Genomic DNA, 18,544 nt, shown 5'->3' on the forward strand with positions numbered 1-18,544 from the left:
CCACAGCAGCAGCGGGGAGCGCCCTGCCTGGCGGGCCCCACGGCCCAGCCGCGCACGCTCCCCGCCTTTGTTCCCAGCCCCTGCAGATGGTGCCCGGCTTGGGGCTCCGAGGGAGGGGTGGGGGGGGTGGAAAGGGGGGGCAGCCAATCAGGAGCCGGCCCATCAGCTGACCTGCTTTGCTTACACCAGGTGCACGCTGGCTGCAGGCAGCACAAAGCCCAGCGGAGGAGGGAAGGCGGCAGCGGAGAAGAGGAGGAGGAGGAGGAAGACGACGACGACGACGACCGAGGGACTGGCTGGCTGGCTGAGCAGCGGGGTGTGGAGCGGACACCGCAGCCAGCAGCGCTTAGGGCTTGGCCGAGACTTTGAGTTTTTTTCTTCTACAAATTGTATCGCGCTTTTCCCCACCCCCCGGTGGGGGGGGAGGGGGCTGGACCCTGACCCAAAAACAATCCCAGCCACGTCCCCCCGTCCCCTTTCCGTGAACGGGGGCATCTTCTGCCCAGGGGCAGCAGCTGGTGGATGGGCAGCCAGCCTGCTCCCGTCCTTCCGCGTCCCAGCGTGCGGCCAGGGGCAGGAGTCGGGGCTTAGCATCCGCCGCCTCGCACCCGCTGGGTAAGTGTTTCCTCCTTGGCTGGGGAGGGCAGACGCACTTGGAGCTGCAGGGGGGGAGGGAGGGAAGGAGGGGAGGGCAGGCATCCAGCAGTGGGGGCTGCCAGTGCTGAACTGCGGGGGTTAAGGGGCCACCCCGGGGACAATCGCAGGACCCGCCTTTGTCTCTTAAAGGTCGAGCAAAATCGCCCTGAAAACCTTGAGGCTACTTTAAAGCAGCCTCCCGGCGGAGGGGAGCCTCAGCCCAGGCTGACGCAGCCGGCTAAGGGTTAAGATTCATAATGGGACTATAATAAACGTCCCCTCCCCCATCAGCCCCCCCCCCCCGCCCTTACACACACACACACAGGTTATGATCTCCACACGTGCTAATAGGTGTGGTGGTTCCAAGCGATCTCCACTTCGCTCCATCCTGCTAGGGGACCAGCAGGGAGTTCCTGCTGCTACCAACTCTGTGCCAGGCAGACAAAGTGAGGAAAGTTTGCCAGGCAGTGTCCTTTGTGTTGGGAGGGATGTGGGGTAGGGGGCGAGGGAGGATGGTGACAGCAGGAGCAAGGGGTTCCCTGTCCTCCAAGGAAATTCCAGTCAGCCGGCTTTTCTAGTCAGGGATTCAGCCTCGAGGTTCCTGTCCTTTATAGAAGCTAGAGCCCTCCAGTGAAAAGCTGGCTGCTGCCAAGTCTGCCCTGTACATGGCCAAGGTATAGTTTCTCACCACCAAGAAAGTTATAAAGGGTAGTAAGATTACTGCATGAATAGTGATTTCATAGAGCATTAGGATAATCCAGGGTTGTGGGGGGTCTGTTTGTAAATTTCAAACCCACAAGGGTAAACAAGAAAATGGATAAGATGGTTTTTAAGGAATGTTGCCTGCCATTCAGATAGGCTTTTGGTGTCCCCCCAAATCATTTTTAAGGCACTTTGCTTTCCTCTAGGCTACTTCAGTTTTGCTTTTGTTTTATTTAATCACTTTTCCTAGTTTCCTCCTCCTATGTCATGTACTTGTCTAGTGCATTTATCTCACTGGTAAACTACTGAAATAAAACTGACAGCAAGTCATGTATGGAAAAAGTAGAGGAATGAAGTTTGATCACTTTATGTATAGAGTGAAACTGGTGCTGATTGTCTAGCAGGGGCATGTGTGTGTGTCTCCAAATCTCTGATTTGCATGCAAATGTGAGTGTATCCTGGCAGATGTCTTGCCTCTTCCATTCACATGAAGGAATTTGAAAAGACAAGGAGTCTTCAGTTTAACAATAGACCTTCAGAAAATGGAATAAAGGCTCAGTGTAAGTTTTTCTGTTTGGGAATTGTATGAATGGCTGTCACTTTTATCTGAAAGCCAAATTCTTTGATTGTTGTTTGCAATGAAATATTGTAGTCATGACTGCTCCATACCTGTATTCACTTGTTTTGGTAATATTTAAAAGTGTGTGTGGATGAGATGGATGGTAGAGGTAGGGAGGAGAGTATGATTTGCAATTTCAGCAGTAGCTGTTTACTCCTACATATAGATTTTTTTTCTGTACCATTATATTTTAAAAAATGCTTCAAGTGACACAATTTTGCCCATTGTACAACTTTCTAATATTACACATCACAAACTCAGCAGAAGAAAATGCACTAAATCTCACTGGGCTCAAATAATTTAGGGCCAGATCCTGAACTGGTGTAAATTGAATCCAATGGTGTATGCAGATTTGCACCAGCTGAGAATCTGCCCTAATTTTTTTTTTATATGCAAGCCTAAGATTTAAAATATAAAAGTATCACAATCATTCCCATTCCACATCATTGTGGCTTAATGTAACAATTCAGGATGCTGAAAATCAATAACCTGATTCAAATGGCCACAACCAAGGACTTGTCTTCTCCAGTATTAGCTTGATAGACAGCACCCTGTGCACTGTTCACCTCCCAACATCGTGAAGCCCAGTAGGACAAAGGGCTTGCAGCATGAGCTGCACGTGAGTCTGGGTGAATATACCTACTAACATGCCAAGAACCAGTTGCCTCTCCTTTTGTTGGAGTCTCAGGCTGCTCTCAAGAGTAAAAGGGCCCATTCACTGAAAGGGGTTAACCCCTGCCTTCTAAAACCTCATGGAAGGAGGCATCTAGCGAGAGAGAGAGAGAGAGAGAGAGAGAGAGAGAGAGCGCGCGCCATGCATTGTATTAGAGTGTTGGATGTTATGAGGAGGAATACAACACATGTTAGTCTGCTATTTTAGATGTTTCCTTAAGTTATTTAGTGCTGGTTCAATGCATTTTTTCCCACTAGGCAATAGGGAAAAATGTAAAATCAAACTTAAATAAAAAAATGTTATAGTTGAAAGACGATAGACAGATCACCCAACCAAGCAGTTATCATTTTCGCCTTAAAGCTGCACAGTATTTGCCAAGTCACAAATCCTAGTATTAAAGCTCTTCTGTGAATGTTTGTCCTTTTTCCTTATGAACATTTCTAAATGAGACTATAAACCTTTTATTGTAAAGTAAGTAATTTAGGTGCACATGAAATAATCCTGGAGACATTTAAAATGACCAAAGCCTTACATCAGATGAGATCTCATTGTTATCTTAAGTGTTTTATTTAAATAAAATATTTTTCTTCAAGTCCTATAAATTGGAATTAAAAAAATTTAAGAAAGATAAATTTGGACAGAGAAAAACAAATGAATTCATGGGGGGGGGGGGGGGAAGCATTCCAGATAATGAAATAGGATTTGTTATATCTGATGAGACTATTGGCCTATGTAATATGGTATATTGCTTTTGGTAGTGGTAAATATCTGATGCTCCAGAAGAAGTTGACGCCCCCTTCCTTCCATAATGCTGCATGCATATATAGTACCATACCCTGAAAGGAAGAGATTCCTTCCTCATCCCCTACTGTGGGTGTTCAGTTTACATTCTGAAGCTTGAGATTTTTTTTCCAAGAGCTGAAAACATCATGGAATTGCCATTTAACAAAAGTATTTGCTTTCACAATTCAAAATTTATCTGAATAGACCTTTATACCATCCTTATAAAATGTACATATCCTCATAACTTTATTGAACTTCAAAAGGATAAGTTACAGTGATGAAACTAAAAGACTGCTTGTACCAATCACTGAGATTATATTGTTTAGAAAGGGAAATAGCTATGTTGCACATTCCATGGCATATACAGTGATCTACTTTAATCAATCTAAAAAATTAGGAAACATGAATTGTGGAAGACTTTTCTGCAATAAGGTAGCAAGTTCACATGGAAAGCAGACAGATTTCTGGTTTTTTTTGTTTGTTTGTTTTTTAATTCAGATGATTGCTTTTGAGATATTTAGCAAGATCTTTGGTAGCAAGATCTGTTTTTAAAAAAAGTGTTTAGTCTGTGCATCTTATTCCAGCTCATGGATACAGTACAAGCATTTAACTCAAGAACAGAGCTTTGATTAATATTTAATTATCAGAGGTTATACATGCAAGCAATTGCTAGCAGAATTCTTTCAAGGGCACATGTTCTGTTTTCCTACACTCAAAGCAGCATTCACTAAAGTAATGGACTAACCTCGTTGTTTTCATTTGATGCAATATCAGGGCACTTTGGAGACCAAGGAAAACTTCTCCTTAATTATATTTCTTGTGTTATGCTTTCTCAGTACATCATTATAGCAGCATACTGCACCTGTCAATGAAGGCAACATTTGGAAGCGCTTGACTTTTAGGGGAAACTAGTAAAACACCTTGCATGAATCATAACTCAGGTACAACATTTAAAACTACAGCTTGCATAATTTATTAAAATATTTTTATTGCTATGACTTTGCTGTTAATTTTTGTGACTATCAAGGATGATGCCACCTCCAAACTTATTTAAACAGATTTTAATTCTATTTTAAAATGCCCACTGTTGCACATGGCGACCTTTGTAACAAAGGTCATGGTAAGATTGTTTCTGATGTACCAAAGGTTACTTCTGGGCCTCTAGTTTATTTGCATGATATTAACAAGTAAAACAAGCTCCGCCCCCCCCAAGATTTTATTCATCAATATCATTACAGATGTCAACCACAATATTTCAGCATTCCATGGGGTACTTACTCAGGCAAAACTCGCCGTTATGGACCTAATACAAAGCTCATTAAAGTCAATGAAAAAATACTTCCTTTGACCTCAGTGGGATTTGGATTGGGTGCCAACTAGGTAAGGACTACAGGATTGGACTAGGGCATCAGGAAGAGATTAAACCAAAGGGGGGCAGGGTTGAAATCAAGTGATATTTACAAGAAAACATTGCATTTTACAGCATTATTCAAACAAATACAGTATCAAGCAAATTGCAAAAAAATTGGAAATATTTACTGAACAATCATCCTTCAAGAATTAAAAACTATTCTTACTCTGACTTTTATTATGATGTGTATATTATAACTAAAGAGCTGTCTGTTCTTTGAAGCCCTGATTAATATAAGTGAGTTATAATTTTCTGACCCAAGCTATCCCAGTTCACATATATTATTCTATTGGCAGACATGTGGTCTCCACAGCTGTCCCCTCATTTGTGTATGAAATAGAAACACTGGTGGCACTTGTAGGTTACCATAGTTACATGAACAATACATGTGTGATACTTCATTCTTCCAAGCTAAAGGTTGGCTTTTTTGTTTTGTTTTCTGGCAGACATTTTGTAGGCATAGGACTGAAGAAAATCTATGTAAAGTTTCTGGAAGCATGTAATTCATTTCCCCTTTTTATCTGTTTCCGTAATATTAATTCACAGCAGTCTTGTATTTCAAATGCTAATCGTGCATCTTCACCTAATTAAAAGCCTCATTCTGCAAGGTGCTGAGTGAGTGTCACAAAGAAGGTGCCAAGCAATTAGCAGAATGAGGCCATTAAATACCATGGCATCTGTAAAGAATATTGAGCTTGTTTCTATACCATAATATATCTTGCAGACCTTGTCTGTCACACTTTGGGTTTTTAATGTTTTGTTCATATTTCTCTGCATAGATGTACACTCTGTGTTAACAAAATATTAGTGTTTGCTTTGATTTATAAAGAAAAGAGGCAGAAAAACACTTATTGAAGGAAATTCCACCATTAGATCTTTTGTACTTGACACAGAATAAATCTCCTAAATAAATATGCCTTTAGGAAAAAGTAAACACAGGAGTTGTAGCTAAGAAAAGTGTTCCTACAAGTGGCTTAGGCTGGCCTACACTAAAAAGTTAGGGTGACCTAGTTACATTGCTTAAGGCTGTGAAAAATCCACACCTATGAATGAAATAGTTAAGCTGACTTCCGTATAGACAGTGCGAGGTCAACAGAAGTTGCATCAAACAAGCTACTGCCTCTCATAGAAGTGGATTGCCTGTGCCAAGGGGAGAACCTGCTATAGCATTTCAAATGTAAACAAGCCTATAGTCTCAACACCTAGAAAATTACAACAAAATAGGGGGGAATGCATGGCAGTAAAAAAACAAAACCCCTAATCTACATTAAACCAATATTGTCATATCACAATACTAATAAGTGTTGTGCTTCCCAAAAGATTGGTCTCCTATTCTGAAAAGCTAATAAGAGAATTAAGAGACTAATTTTTAATGCAAAATAGACCAATGAACATCTGATTTTGAAAGACACTAACTTTGTCTTGTATTCTTTGTGGTTATAACTGACTGAGCTGTTATCTTTTAATATATTGAAAGCAGGCAGTCAATAATGGAGCATACCTTTTCTTAAGCTATACCTAAACAAAAAAAATTAAACTACATTTTCTTATTAATTGCTTTTTAAAAACAATCACTTTACTACAAATATGTTTACATTGGCCTTTTGTGAAGTTCGATGGCTTCTCTCAATACACTGGGTGAGATTTTCAGAACCGGTCACTGTTGACCTAGCTTTGCTCCGATTGGAGTCAATAGGCGTTCATTGACGTTAGTAGGAGCAGAGCTATGCCAAATGCTCTTGAAAATCCTACTATAAAATGCTCAATATACCTTGGGAAACTTTAACTTGTAATTTGCAAGTTCTCAGTGGAAAATTTCATTTGTCCAAATTCGGTGGTGCGGTTTTCTTTTGATGATGCACACCAGACCTTTGGTCTAGATCTTGCTATTGACTTAAGTGGCAAGAGAACAGAGACCAAACTTTATTTAGAGCACACAGTTTTAAGATAGGCAAAATATACTTGATCTAGAAGGTAGATATAAAGTTTAAAATTACTTTGCCTTTCCTTTAAATACTGGTCTTAAATGTTTAGCAGGACATTGTTTTGAGATGTAATGGCTTCAAACTGTATAGGAGTTATGAAAGTGCCATAGAGATATTCTTGCCTTTATTTTGTACAATAACCTTGATACATAACTCACTTTTCTAAAATGCCAGCCATCATTCTTTTTATGATAGCATAGTTTGATACTTTCTCTGCTGCCTCACAAAGTTTAATACCAAAGGGAAAAAAGACTCACGGGTTTTATTTAGGAATTGTTAGCATCTCATTTCCAGATATTTAATTTAATAAACTCCTGTGAATACATCAATTTATATGGCTGTCACCTTTGATTAGAGACCTGGAGAGAAATTGCTGTTTCTACAGGGAAGCAGGAGATCCCAAGTCAGTTGCTGTACTGGAACTGAAAGTGCATGAAAGTGACAAAATAGGGGCTTTTCTAAGCATAATTTTTTGATTATATGTAAAAAAAAAAATCAGAATAACCTAAAACTTTCACTTCCAAAAGTGCTGGTCCAAATTGTGTTCGTTACATGGCTGCAACTTCCAAAAGGCTTCAACTGGAAGTTGTGCTTGTGTAGTTTAACAGAATAGGGTTCCTTGTGATTAGTAATCTCTTCCACATTACTTGTTTCGTGGATTGTTACATGACTGCTTAAGAAGTGCCATAAGCTAATATTTATCTGTGTATTATAGCAGGAAGTTTAGAACTAAGTATATAATTTTCAGAGATCGAAATATGACTGACTCCAAAGCTGGACTCTCCCTACCTTTATGCTGCATATTCAAGAATATGAGCTAAGTCGGCCAAATTCATCCCTGAGGAAGCTCTATTCAATTCAAAGAATGAAGATGCTGGAGTTTCACCAGGGCTGAATTTGGCTCAAGTGACTTTTTAAATAGCTGTGTCTCATGCATATTTCCACATGTCTGGTTCTCTTGATGTTCAGTATTTCCATGGTATTTTATAGGGTTAACCAAGAGTTTTTGTTGTAGCGGTTGGACATCTTGATAGACCAATGCAGAGCAGTTTTATGCACGTATCACCAATTCTGTCCCAGATACACAGTTTCTGGGTTTCCTAGAAACTGTGTATGTTCCCTTTCCCCACACTGCTCATGTTCATGGGTTTTTGCTATGACAAATGCAAAGCACAGATGCCAACTTTCATGTGGTAAATAAGCACCCCGACTTTCACTGTAAACCAGCTAATTCCATTTCAAGCCAATCCCTAAGAACCCCAGCACTCTGACTAGGTCCCTGCCACAGTGTGCAGTCTGGGACTGTGATGGGCCTGCTGTGCACCCCTGACTCTCTCCGCTCCCCCTTGCCCCTGCTTTCCAGGAGCCAATCAAAAAAAAGAAGCTGCTACTAGCCAACAAGCAACTCTCAAGCCAATTAAGCCAAAAACAAGCCCAATTTCTGCCTTTTTTTTTTTCCTGTGGGTTTGGCATGTCTGATGCAAAGTTGACGCAGATACATCTGGTCCCTGCAAGAGTCTGATGGTGAAAGAGCTTCCCCCCACCCATCCCCCTAATAATCAAATTGGGAAACTGCTCACACCGCCACCATAGGCACTCTAAGATATGGCCTATGTTATCCCACCAGAAGATGTCGATGTTAGCTTGGATCTCCATCTGTATAACAGATCTGTTCCTCTGACTGCAATACTTCAAATGGGGCCACTAATCCCACTTTGTGAGATAAATTTTAAAACAATTAATGGGGGAAAATGGTCTTGCTTAATCTAAATAAAATGTTTACATGGTTTCTCCACCATACTGGAGATCTGCTCAGCTTATGTTCCTTGCATTCAAGCAATGGTCTTACAGTCAGCTGAACTTCAAAATCATTAAGCAAGTTCCGATGCAATCTTTGCAGTTTGGTTTGCTTTCATGAAAAGTTGACATGAGGTGCAATTCGCCAATGACTTTCCCTTCAAGAAACCCCCCTGAGGTCAGTGGAGTTTCATAGGGTATTCGGCAAAGCAGAATTTGCCCTATAAAGTCTTCCTACTCATAAGCTTAAGGTCCTAATCCAGCACCCAGGGAAGACCGTGAAAAGACTCCCATTGATTTCAGAGGGAACTGGATTGGATCCCAAAGCTCTGATTCAGTTTAACTCCTGCACTAGGTTTCCAAGAAAGTTCACAGATTCACTTGTCAGCAACACACTGCAGGATCAGGGCCTAAGAAATTAAACTAGCATAAAAGCACTTTGTTAAACAGGAAGCAGAACGCTTATAAATCAGTATTTTTTGTAACTTTTGTTTTGTATTTGCAGATAGAATAGTTGTGGTTGTCCAGAATGCAGGATTTTAGATTTTTTTATTATAGAAAGTATACATCAAAGCTGTCAAATGTCGTTGACAATACGTGTAGTCTATCACAGATACAATAATTCCTATATTTTCTGTGAGTTTTTTTATGGATCACTTTATTAAGCAACACCAAAAATACCTAGTAAATGCACACCTTGCTAATGCACATATTAGTATGAAGATCATTTATTCTGATAGGTGCTTCATCAAATTTAAATTATAGATGATCACTAATTAGAAACTGATTAAGTATTGACATTTAAAAAACCGGCCATCCTTCTAATCCTAGATATTGCTATGAATTGCAGAAGGTAGTTGTAGATCCTGATTTCCCCTGTGGGTAAACAAAGCTGCTAAGTGAACTGTTTTCAAGAACCAAAAAAAAAAGTTTGCCAAGAAATGATGACGTAACGTCTTAAAACAACTTCATTACAGTACAAGATACCTTGTGCACTCAGACAAACGGTCTTTATAAATTAGTGGACAAATACATTTATATACAAAACATTTCAATGTCTGGATAAATCGTATCAATTAGGTGAAGTCTTTACATTCTGAGTTTAATTTAAAAAAAGCATCAACAGTTTAAAATCTTTACTGCAAAGTATAAATTGCTATTTCTGTCAATTCTAACAGTTATTGCTCATCCTATATATTTCTCAGAATTTTAAATAAGCAATTATATTTATGGGAAACTTGCTGACTTGAAAATGACAAACCTGAGGAGCAACATTTGGGAATAGTTTCTATGTCCTTTTTAAGTGCATGTATGTAATATGATATACAAATTCCCCTACTCTCTGTAGGTCTGTCTTAAGATTATGAACTGCTCAGAACAAGGATCATGCTTTCTTTTCGGTATGGAAAACACATTGCTTTGCAAATTTTGGGTGCTACTAGAGATGCAGTATGATAAATATTTGCTTGATGTTTTCTCAGTTTTCAGTTGAGATGGACTTTAATCTTTTAGATGACAACTGTATGTTACCAGCCATTCCCCCCGCCGCCCCCCCCCCCACGATACTAGTTAAATTATTGATGGAATTAAATAGTGATGGGAAATCTCAAAAAAAAACCAAAAAAACCTAACCACCACTCTTTTTAAGTAAGGTACTGTGTTTAGTTTAAAGTGTTATATTACCAACAGTGAAAGAAGAACCAGGAGGTTCTCCGGGGAAAAAAAGCTTATGCAGAAAACTACATGTAGAAAACTATTCAGAAGAGAAGTGTCCTAAGACACTAGTAAAATAGGAAGTGAAACTATGGTACCCATTAACTTGATGAGAAGTTATTTTCACTAATATCAAGTAAACTTTAATTCAGTCTAGCAACAAAAACAAATCAGGCTGCTTAATGGAATTGCTTCTATGCTACCTTGACTTGGTTAGGTTCCAAATCCTGTGGCTTGGTGTTAACAGCCTATATATTGGATCTTTAAGCACCTACCATGATTCATCTATTTATTTTCTTTTGGGTGTGTTCACACTATTGAATGACAGGTTTCAGAGTAACAGCCGTGTTAGTCTGTATTCGCAAAAAGAAAAGGAGTACTTGTGGCACCTTAGAGACTAATATAAAGTCTGCAGCAGTTTCCACGATATGCATCTGATGAAGTGAGCTGTAGCTCACGAAAGCTTATGCTCTAATAAATTGGTTAGTCTCTAAGGTGCCACAAGTACTCCTTTTCTTTTTACTATTGAATGAGCCATCAAAAGCCTCCATACCAGCCAATTCAATACACTGTTTTATTAACCTACATCTATAACAAAACACTATGTAATATGGGACCTGATCCTGTATTCCTTGCATTCACACAATTGCCAGTGAAGTCAGTACGAATGCAGGATGAACCCCCTGCAATATGTTAATACATAAGTTGCACAGAAAGAGATACTGTAAAAGTAAAGCTTTTGACTTTATTTAATGTTTAATCTCTGTGGTAATTAAAGTAATTATTTTAGTACAGCCCTATAAAGAAAAATAAATAAAATTACCAAAAAGTGCAATACAACAACAACAAGGCTCTGTCCCTCCTTTTTTACTTGTTTGTTGGTACAGAATCTAGGCTATAAAAGTAAATGAACTGTTTGCTTGTTATTATCGCAAAGCTTATGTGCTTCCTATAGCCATTGCCATTATGATGTCAATCTTATAAATTCACACTTAGAAACTGGCTCATTGATTTTTATTTTTTTGGCAACTTTTTCTAGCAAAGATTTCCTGGATACCACTCAGTGTGGTACTAACCACCTGCAGACTGGGTCTGCCCAAGCAGATGGGGAACCCAGATAAGTCACAAAATGAAGCCTCCGCTAGAGCTGTGTTGGAAGCAAAATAATCACACTGGCAGGGAACCAGAGGGGGAAAGAGAGGGAAAAGCTCTTGTCTCTGGCTTAATGAAATGTATGTGCAGTTCAGGCACACACATTTTTCTGTTGTTGAAGGCATTTCTCACATATACCATATTTTTATTACTATTTCTACCTGTAAAATTATCACTCATCAGATAAACTAGGCAAGGTCATGACATTCTTTTCCAGCACTCCTTCCCAGCTCCCTAGTTCTCCTTTTTTTTTTTTTTTTGGGGGGAGGCCACTGATCCTCTTTGTGCATCCTTTCAGGTAATGAGCTGTCTAGGCTACCATTCAAAACCCAGTAATCTTACATTCAAATCTCCATGACCAGCCTTGCATGAAATAGATAAACACATAGAGGCATAATGGACCCTAAAGTCATTTTGGGATATTCTGTTTGGTAGAAGACAGTGCCTAGCTGCTTTCTCTGCTGGGACTGTTGAGAATAACTTGTCACAAAAGTCCAAATTTAGGTGACTTTCTGCAAAATGTGGGCTTTGTTTTCTTCTCTCCAGTGAAAATAAGTCAAGCAGTTTCACCCATCTCCTGCCTGGGTAGACTGTGAGGAGGGATGGATGAGAGCAAGTCAAACTCAGTGACTTTAGGAAGTCTCTTCTTCCCTTCCCCTGGTATGTCCCCCCAACCCCCTATCATTGCTGCCCTCCAGCAGGGGCCAGCGGTTGGGGAGTTTGCAGCACCACCAGCCCCTGCTGGCTCAGGGAACAGGAGTCACAGTTAAACTACTGACTATGGTTCTTATCCTTGTCATCCTCTCCACTAGGATCTATTCATCATCACGTTTTTAAGGTGGCAACCACTATAATATAATTATATTTTTCTAACAGTAGTACCTTGAAACCACAACTGAAATTAGGCCGCACTATGCTAGGAACTGTACAGACTCCTTAAGAGGCAGACCTTGCCTCTCTGAGATAAGTGTGTAAGCCTCTAATCTTTAGAGCCCTGCGCAGATATGTGATGTGCAATATGCAAACATAATCCGTGAATATCTGCAGATTTGGCTTAACTGATCTTCCACTGAACAACATGTAAGCAGAGCGCTGCACCCACCCAAAGCCTCGTTGACTTGACAGGGACCTCTGCACATAGCCACTTACAGGAAAGAATACACAAAAATAACAGATGAGGCAATATTATATCCACATTTTATGGATGGAAAACTGAGGCTTGGAAAAATGAAGTGATTTGCACACCCCATGGGAAGTCTGTGGAAAAGTTGGAACTTGAACTCCACTGTTCAGAGTCCCAATTCAGCACCTTGACCATCTTTCTTTTCAATCTTCAATGAATCTTATCAACAAAGAAAATGGAAAACCTGGAGTGAGGAAAAAAATTCAATTCGGAAGCCAGGTGGATGCAATCAGACAGTTTATCACCCAGAAGAGTTTTGCTGGTTAGGACTTTGCAGATGCTAGTGCAGCGTAAAAGAAATCTCATCCTCCGTTGTAACTACAGCATAGCGGGGACACAAGACCTCAGCTGTGCAGTCAATAAGACTCAGAGCAGTAGCTCTCTGCAAACAGTGCTCCTGCCTCCTTTTTTACTCAACAAGCAAAGCAAGTGTTATTGAGTAAAGGGAACAAGTCTAGTGTTAATGGTTCCACCTTGCACATGATATATGAATACACAAAGCAGAAGGGGGAGGATTACATTGTTCAGGGTATTTCAACCATGCAGAAGAGTCTGAATGAATAGAAAGTATACCAAGTCCACAAACTGAATCACTTCCATCCTTCTGCAGCATGTTGCTCTGCATCATCAGCTGCAGCAACTTTGGGCTATATTCCTTAGTGCAGATCTGCAGGTGTAGTAATGGCTAGAGAAAGGGGCAAGACCTGTTTAAACCTAGATACCAGCATTGTCTTGACATGAGCACACAGGACCATTTCTTAATGAGCAAAGTGTAGGTTCCAACATGTCAGATTTGGAGAAATTTACTCCCTAGAAGAGGGACTGTGCCCTAAATAAGGGGTAATGAAATTGTAAAATACAAGCAAGATGACTGGGTTACTGGCTTAGTGGATCTGGGGGAAGCAGTAGATATAATATCTTGATTTTAGTAAGGCTTTTCACACAATCCCACATAACATTCTCATAAGCGAGCTAGGGAATTGTGGCCTAGATGAAATTAATATAAAGTGGGTAAAAGACTGTACTCAGAGTAGTTATCAATCGTTTGATGTCAAACTGGGAGGGCATATCTAGTGGCATCCCTCAGGGATCAGTCCTGGGTCGGGTACTAGTCAATATTTTCATTAATGACTTGCATAATGGAGTACACAGTATGTTTATAAAACTTGCAGTTGACACCCAGCTGGGAAGGGTTGCAAGCAGTTTGGAGGGCAGGATTAGAATTCAAAATGACCTTGACAAATTGATCTGAATTCAACAAGATGAAATACAGTAAAGATAAATGCTAAATACTTCACTTAGGAAGGAAAAATCAAATGCACAACTACAAAATGGGGAATAACTGGCTAGGTGGTACTACTGCTGAAAAGGACCTGAGGGTTATAGTGGATCACAAAATTACTGAAAATCAAGAATGTGATGTAGTTGCAAAAAAGGCTATCGTCATTCTGGGGCACATTAACAGTAGGGTTGTATGTAAGACATGGGAGGTAATTATCCTGCTCTACTCAGCACTGGTGAGGCTGCAGCTAGAGTACTGTGTACAATTCTGGAAGCCACACTTTAAGAGGGAAGAGGACAAATTGGAAAGAGTTCAGAGGAGAACAACAAAAATGATGAACACCTGACCTATAAGGAAAGGTTTAAAAAACTGGACATGTTTAGTCTTGAGAAAACAAGACTGCGGGGGACCTGATAGCCCCTAACATATTTGAAGACTATTATAAAAAGGACAGGGATCAGTTGTTCTGCAGATCCTCTGAAGCTGTAGGACAAGAAGTAATGGGCTTTATCTGCAGCAAGCAAGATTTAGGTTGGATATTAGGAAAAACTTCCTAAATATAAAGGTAGTTAAACTCTGGAATAAGGTTCCAAGGGAGGTTTTTAATCCACATTACTGGAAGTTTTTAAAAACCGGTTGGACAAACATCGGTCAGGGATGGTCTAAGTTTGCTTGGTCCTGCCACAGCACAGGGGGCTGGATTTGTTGACTTCTCAAACTCCCTTCCAGTCCTACATTCCTTTGATTTTTATACTCACAGCTACAGCTCCCATGGGAATGTCTGCCCTCGGATTCTTACTATCCAGACCTCAAGACAACAGCCTCACCTGCTCATCCCAAGAGCTGTACACTACAGCCTCCTCTGTTCCCAGCAGACACTTGAATTGAGAGGAAAAGGGTGGGTTTTGAAGTTAGATCCAGACTGAGTGGTGAGTGGCAGGGCCTGAGGCACAGTACTCAGTAAGTTAGGGAGCGAAGCAGTAGCCAGGCAGGTGGGGCTCCACCCCTTTGTCTTGCACAGTGTAACAGCAATACTCGATTCCTGGCAGTAAATGGTCGTTACTTTCCATATTAAAGAACTGTCTCCAGTCTGGTATTGGGGCTTCAGAGGGCCAAATCAGAAGCTGTGCTGTGGAGCTGCACCATGAGAGTTTGAGGTGCTCATCACCTCTCTCAATTTGGACTAGAGTGGTCCAAATGCAGAAAAAATTATCTTCCTCCCCGTTCAGGTGGAGTGTTGCAGCCCATTGGGCTCTGACATTTGCATCCCTCCTCCTCAGAGGAGAATTCACCCTTCATGTCTCCAAAGAGTTCTCAAGAGATTGTGAACAAAATAACCAGAACTATTTTATTGGCTCTTTGAAAACCTCATTTATGCAGAGAATTTTCCAAGAGATTTTAGTCCATTCATCTTCTAATCACCTGGAATAAGGGTATTAACCTTAGCTTTGATCCTTTGCCAGTGAGTTCAGCGGGAGGATTGATTTCAGTGAGAACAGGATCAGGCTCCCATAAGCAGAACACTAATAGGACTGTGGGCAACAAAAGCACAATGCACATTTTCCCAGTGCTTATCCTTTTCCTTTACCATCGATCAAAATGAATGTAACCGGTGCATAGCCACTCAGGACATTGGGCTTCAAACTTAGGAATATCACTACTATACAAATGTATTTTGCCTTGCAGGTTTACATGGCTTTGGAGTATTTGAGGGGGGGTTTTCTTTCCTTTTTTGAAAAAAACAAACAGACTACTAGTGCATATAATTTGACAACCCACTGTTTGAAAGCACTTATTATTCTTGATGATTCTAATATGACTTGTTAATGCTAATTTGCCAGATATTTTCAAATGGAAGACGACAGAGAGGCACTGTTGCAATTCCATGCTTGAGTTGGTGGCCCATCAATATACAGTAGCTAAATTCTGCACAGCACCTACCACTATGCTTCTACTGAGCGTATGAATGAGAAGAATCTGTCTCCTGTGAATGTACTTCAAGATTTTAATGAAAAGTACTGTATCTGATGTGAAGGCTAAAAACCAGCCACAATAAAAAATACTCAAAAGTGGTGTTGGATTTAATATTAATATGCATATTAGGAACAGGGCAATCTTTGCATTTCTTCTGCTGAGATAAAGAATCTAGTATTTTTGGAATAACAGATGTAATTTGCTAAAGGTGTTTTTTTACAGCAAATCAGCTTCTTTAGAGTATGAAAAGTATGAACACTTAAGCTTTTCCTGCAAACATACAAAAATGAAACATTAATTTTATTCATATGGGCTGTGTCTGAAAAAACAATAAAATGCGGTAATTTAAAAAGCAGGCATTATTTGGAAAGAGGTGTTTTTATACCTTAAACATCTTTTGGGATTAAGCTTCCTACAGTTTTCATCCTATTAATTCATGCTTTTTACACTCTTGTTTATTCCTTTGCTTTTATTAGCAAGCTCACATTCAGATTTAAGAGCTACAGTATGCTCTTAACAAATTCTGACTGTTGCTTCCCTTATTTTAAGCTTGACATTTTCTTAAACTTATACATATAAATCTTATGAACAGTTCTTTTCCCCAGTCCTGTTTGAAATATTTAATAATCCTTTTTATATTAAGCTTTTTAAAAACAAGAATACTTTTGTGGCATTTTTGGACAATCTTTTGAGTAGTCAGGACTCCATTTTAACATGATACTTAGAAAATGTGCCCTTTTAATAAACTAGCCATAAACATCCTGGTTGCTTATATAGTTTAAGACTTTGATCCAATTGTTGCCTATTCAGAGTCCCTTCGACTTTTGTGAGATGTAAAGGTCATACTTTTGGAAATCCCTTCCAGATTGGAGCCTAATTATGGCAGTATAAAATTTAGGCTCAGATTTTTTTTAAACTGTGCACCCAAGTCCTGTGATTATGCATCTACCATTGGTAACTACACAAACAAGTCACTGCTTGGATGTCTATGCAGACTTTGCATAATCAAAACAAGGTTGTCTTAATTAGCAACATGTCATTATCTTTTCTCCAAAAATGGCAACAGTTGTTTAAAAAGACAAGGATTGATTCCAGTCTCACTCCAATGGAAATCAAAAAAGTCAGCTGAACCCAATGGAGTTAAACTATTGAAAAGTAACGAATAGAGAATCAGGCCTACAATTTGCAGATAAGGTCACTTAAAAGATACATGGCAACAATCTTGCAATATTTCTAGGGAATGACCACTTAGCACCTATTCACAATGTGTCATGGTGCTGCGATCCCTCCTCCCAACCAAAAAACACCTTGTGAATTCCAAAAGTTTTTACTCCTGGGGAAATTCTGCACCACTGCGCAATGAAGAATTTTGCAGAAATTAACATTGTGCATGCAGAATTTCTTTTCCCCCACAGAAATGGGCTGCAGTGCTGCTAGTCACCACTAGGGGCTACTGGACCCCCCCCCCAGAGCCCAGCTCACACGGAGAAGGCACTGCTGGGGATGGAGAGGGAGCTAGAGGGTTCCTGACAGCTGCAGTTCCCAGCATGCCCTGAGGGAAGGAGAAGGCTGTGGCCAGGAAACTCTGTGCAAGCCTGGGACAGAGCATCAGGTTGTTTCTCCCTCTGGCTCCCTCAGCTCTGGGGGAGAAAGGGAGTGGATGTCTGGGCTGGGCTGTGTTCAGGGTGTGTGGGTGTGTGTGTGAAGGGGGAAGAGAAATAGGAAGTGGGTTGTCATAGGGGTTTCTTGATCACTCTACTCATGGGGGAATTTTTATCTGTGTTTGTATTGTTACAGACATACCTGTTGATAGGTATTTTGAAATAAATTACCAAAATAATTGAAACTAGTGTGACTATGTAGTGTTATTTTGACCGATAAAATTTGCAGAATTTTAAAATATTGTGCACAGAATTTTTAATTTTTTAGTGCAGAATGTCTACTCCTGGGAAGCAGTCTTGTATATTTAAAGTGGAAGCAGACAAAGATGATGCTGCCAGAGTTGCTAAACTTTCTTGATTGCAATTTCAAATTAGTCAGATTCAGTTTGCCTTAGCCCATATGGCAGCTGGGTCCTTTGCTTTTGTATCAGAGCCTTAAAGATACCCAATCTTTTCCTTGTTACACACCCCACTTTTGATCCCCCAGCGTTACCCGCCATCTCAGTGCCACTGCATAGTGGCCATGACTAGTTGCTGTTGAATAATACAAAACCTATCTAGGTTTAGCAAGCTGGTTCTGCAAAATTCCTTGCCATGCTAACGTGCATCTCCCAGATTCCAGTGTACAATTGAGTAATTCAGTTATTTCACACCTAGTAAATTGATGTTTAAAGTCACTGGTCACATGTGGCAGTGTCATGTAACATAGCTCAGTGGTTTGAGCATTGGCCTGCTAAACCCAGGGTTGTGAGTTCAATCCTTGAGGGGGTCATTTATGGATCTGGGGCAAAAACTGGGGATTGGTTTTGAGCAGGGGGTTGGACTAGATGATCTCCTGAGGTCCCTTCCAACCCTGATATGATTCTATGATTCTATAAATGAACTTAATTAATGTAGTACTCGTCAGTCCAGGACAAGTTTTCTAGCACTGATTGCTATACTGAGAATGTACCAGACAAAAGGAAAGATAAAT

The 18,544-nt window shown here is 40.2% G+C and overlaps 1 protein-coding gene across 3 annotated transcripts in view; it reads left to right on the plus strand.

Annotated features, from left to right (window-relative positions):
- Window positions 1–229: 229 nt before the first annotated feature.
- Window positions 230–18,544, plus strand: part of LRRN1 (leucine rich repeat neuronal 1) — a 58,338-nt gene continuing 40,023 nt past the window's right edge. Inside the window, exons 1-2 of one of the 3 annotated variants that reach the window (XM_073351165.2) lie at window positions 238–615; window positions 4,250–4,354. The gene's annotated coding sequence lies outside the window, so the exon portion shown is untranslated. Of the gene's footprint in view, window positions 616–4,249; window positions 4,355–18,544 lie in introns of all 3 variants that reach the window. The other 2 variants (XR_013636027.1, XM_073351164.2) reach the window with 2 other exon arrangements.

The sequence above is a fragment of the Lepidochelys kempii genome, chromosome 7 (assembly GCF_965140285.1).
Source record: "Lepidochelys kempii isolate rLepKem1 chromosome 7, rLepKem1.hap1, whole genome shotgun sequence".
Taxonomy (NCBI): Eukaryota; Metazoa; Chordata; order Testudines; family Cheloniidae; genus Lepidochelys; species Lepidochelys kempii.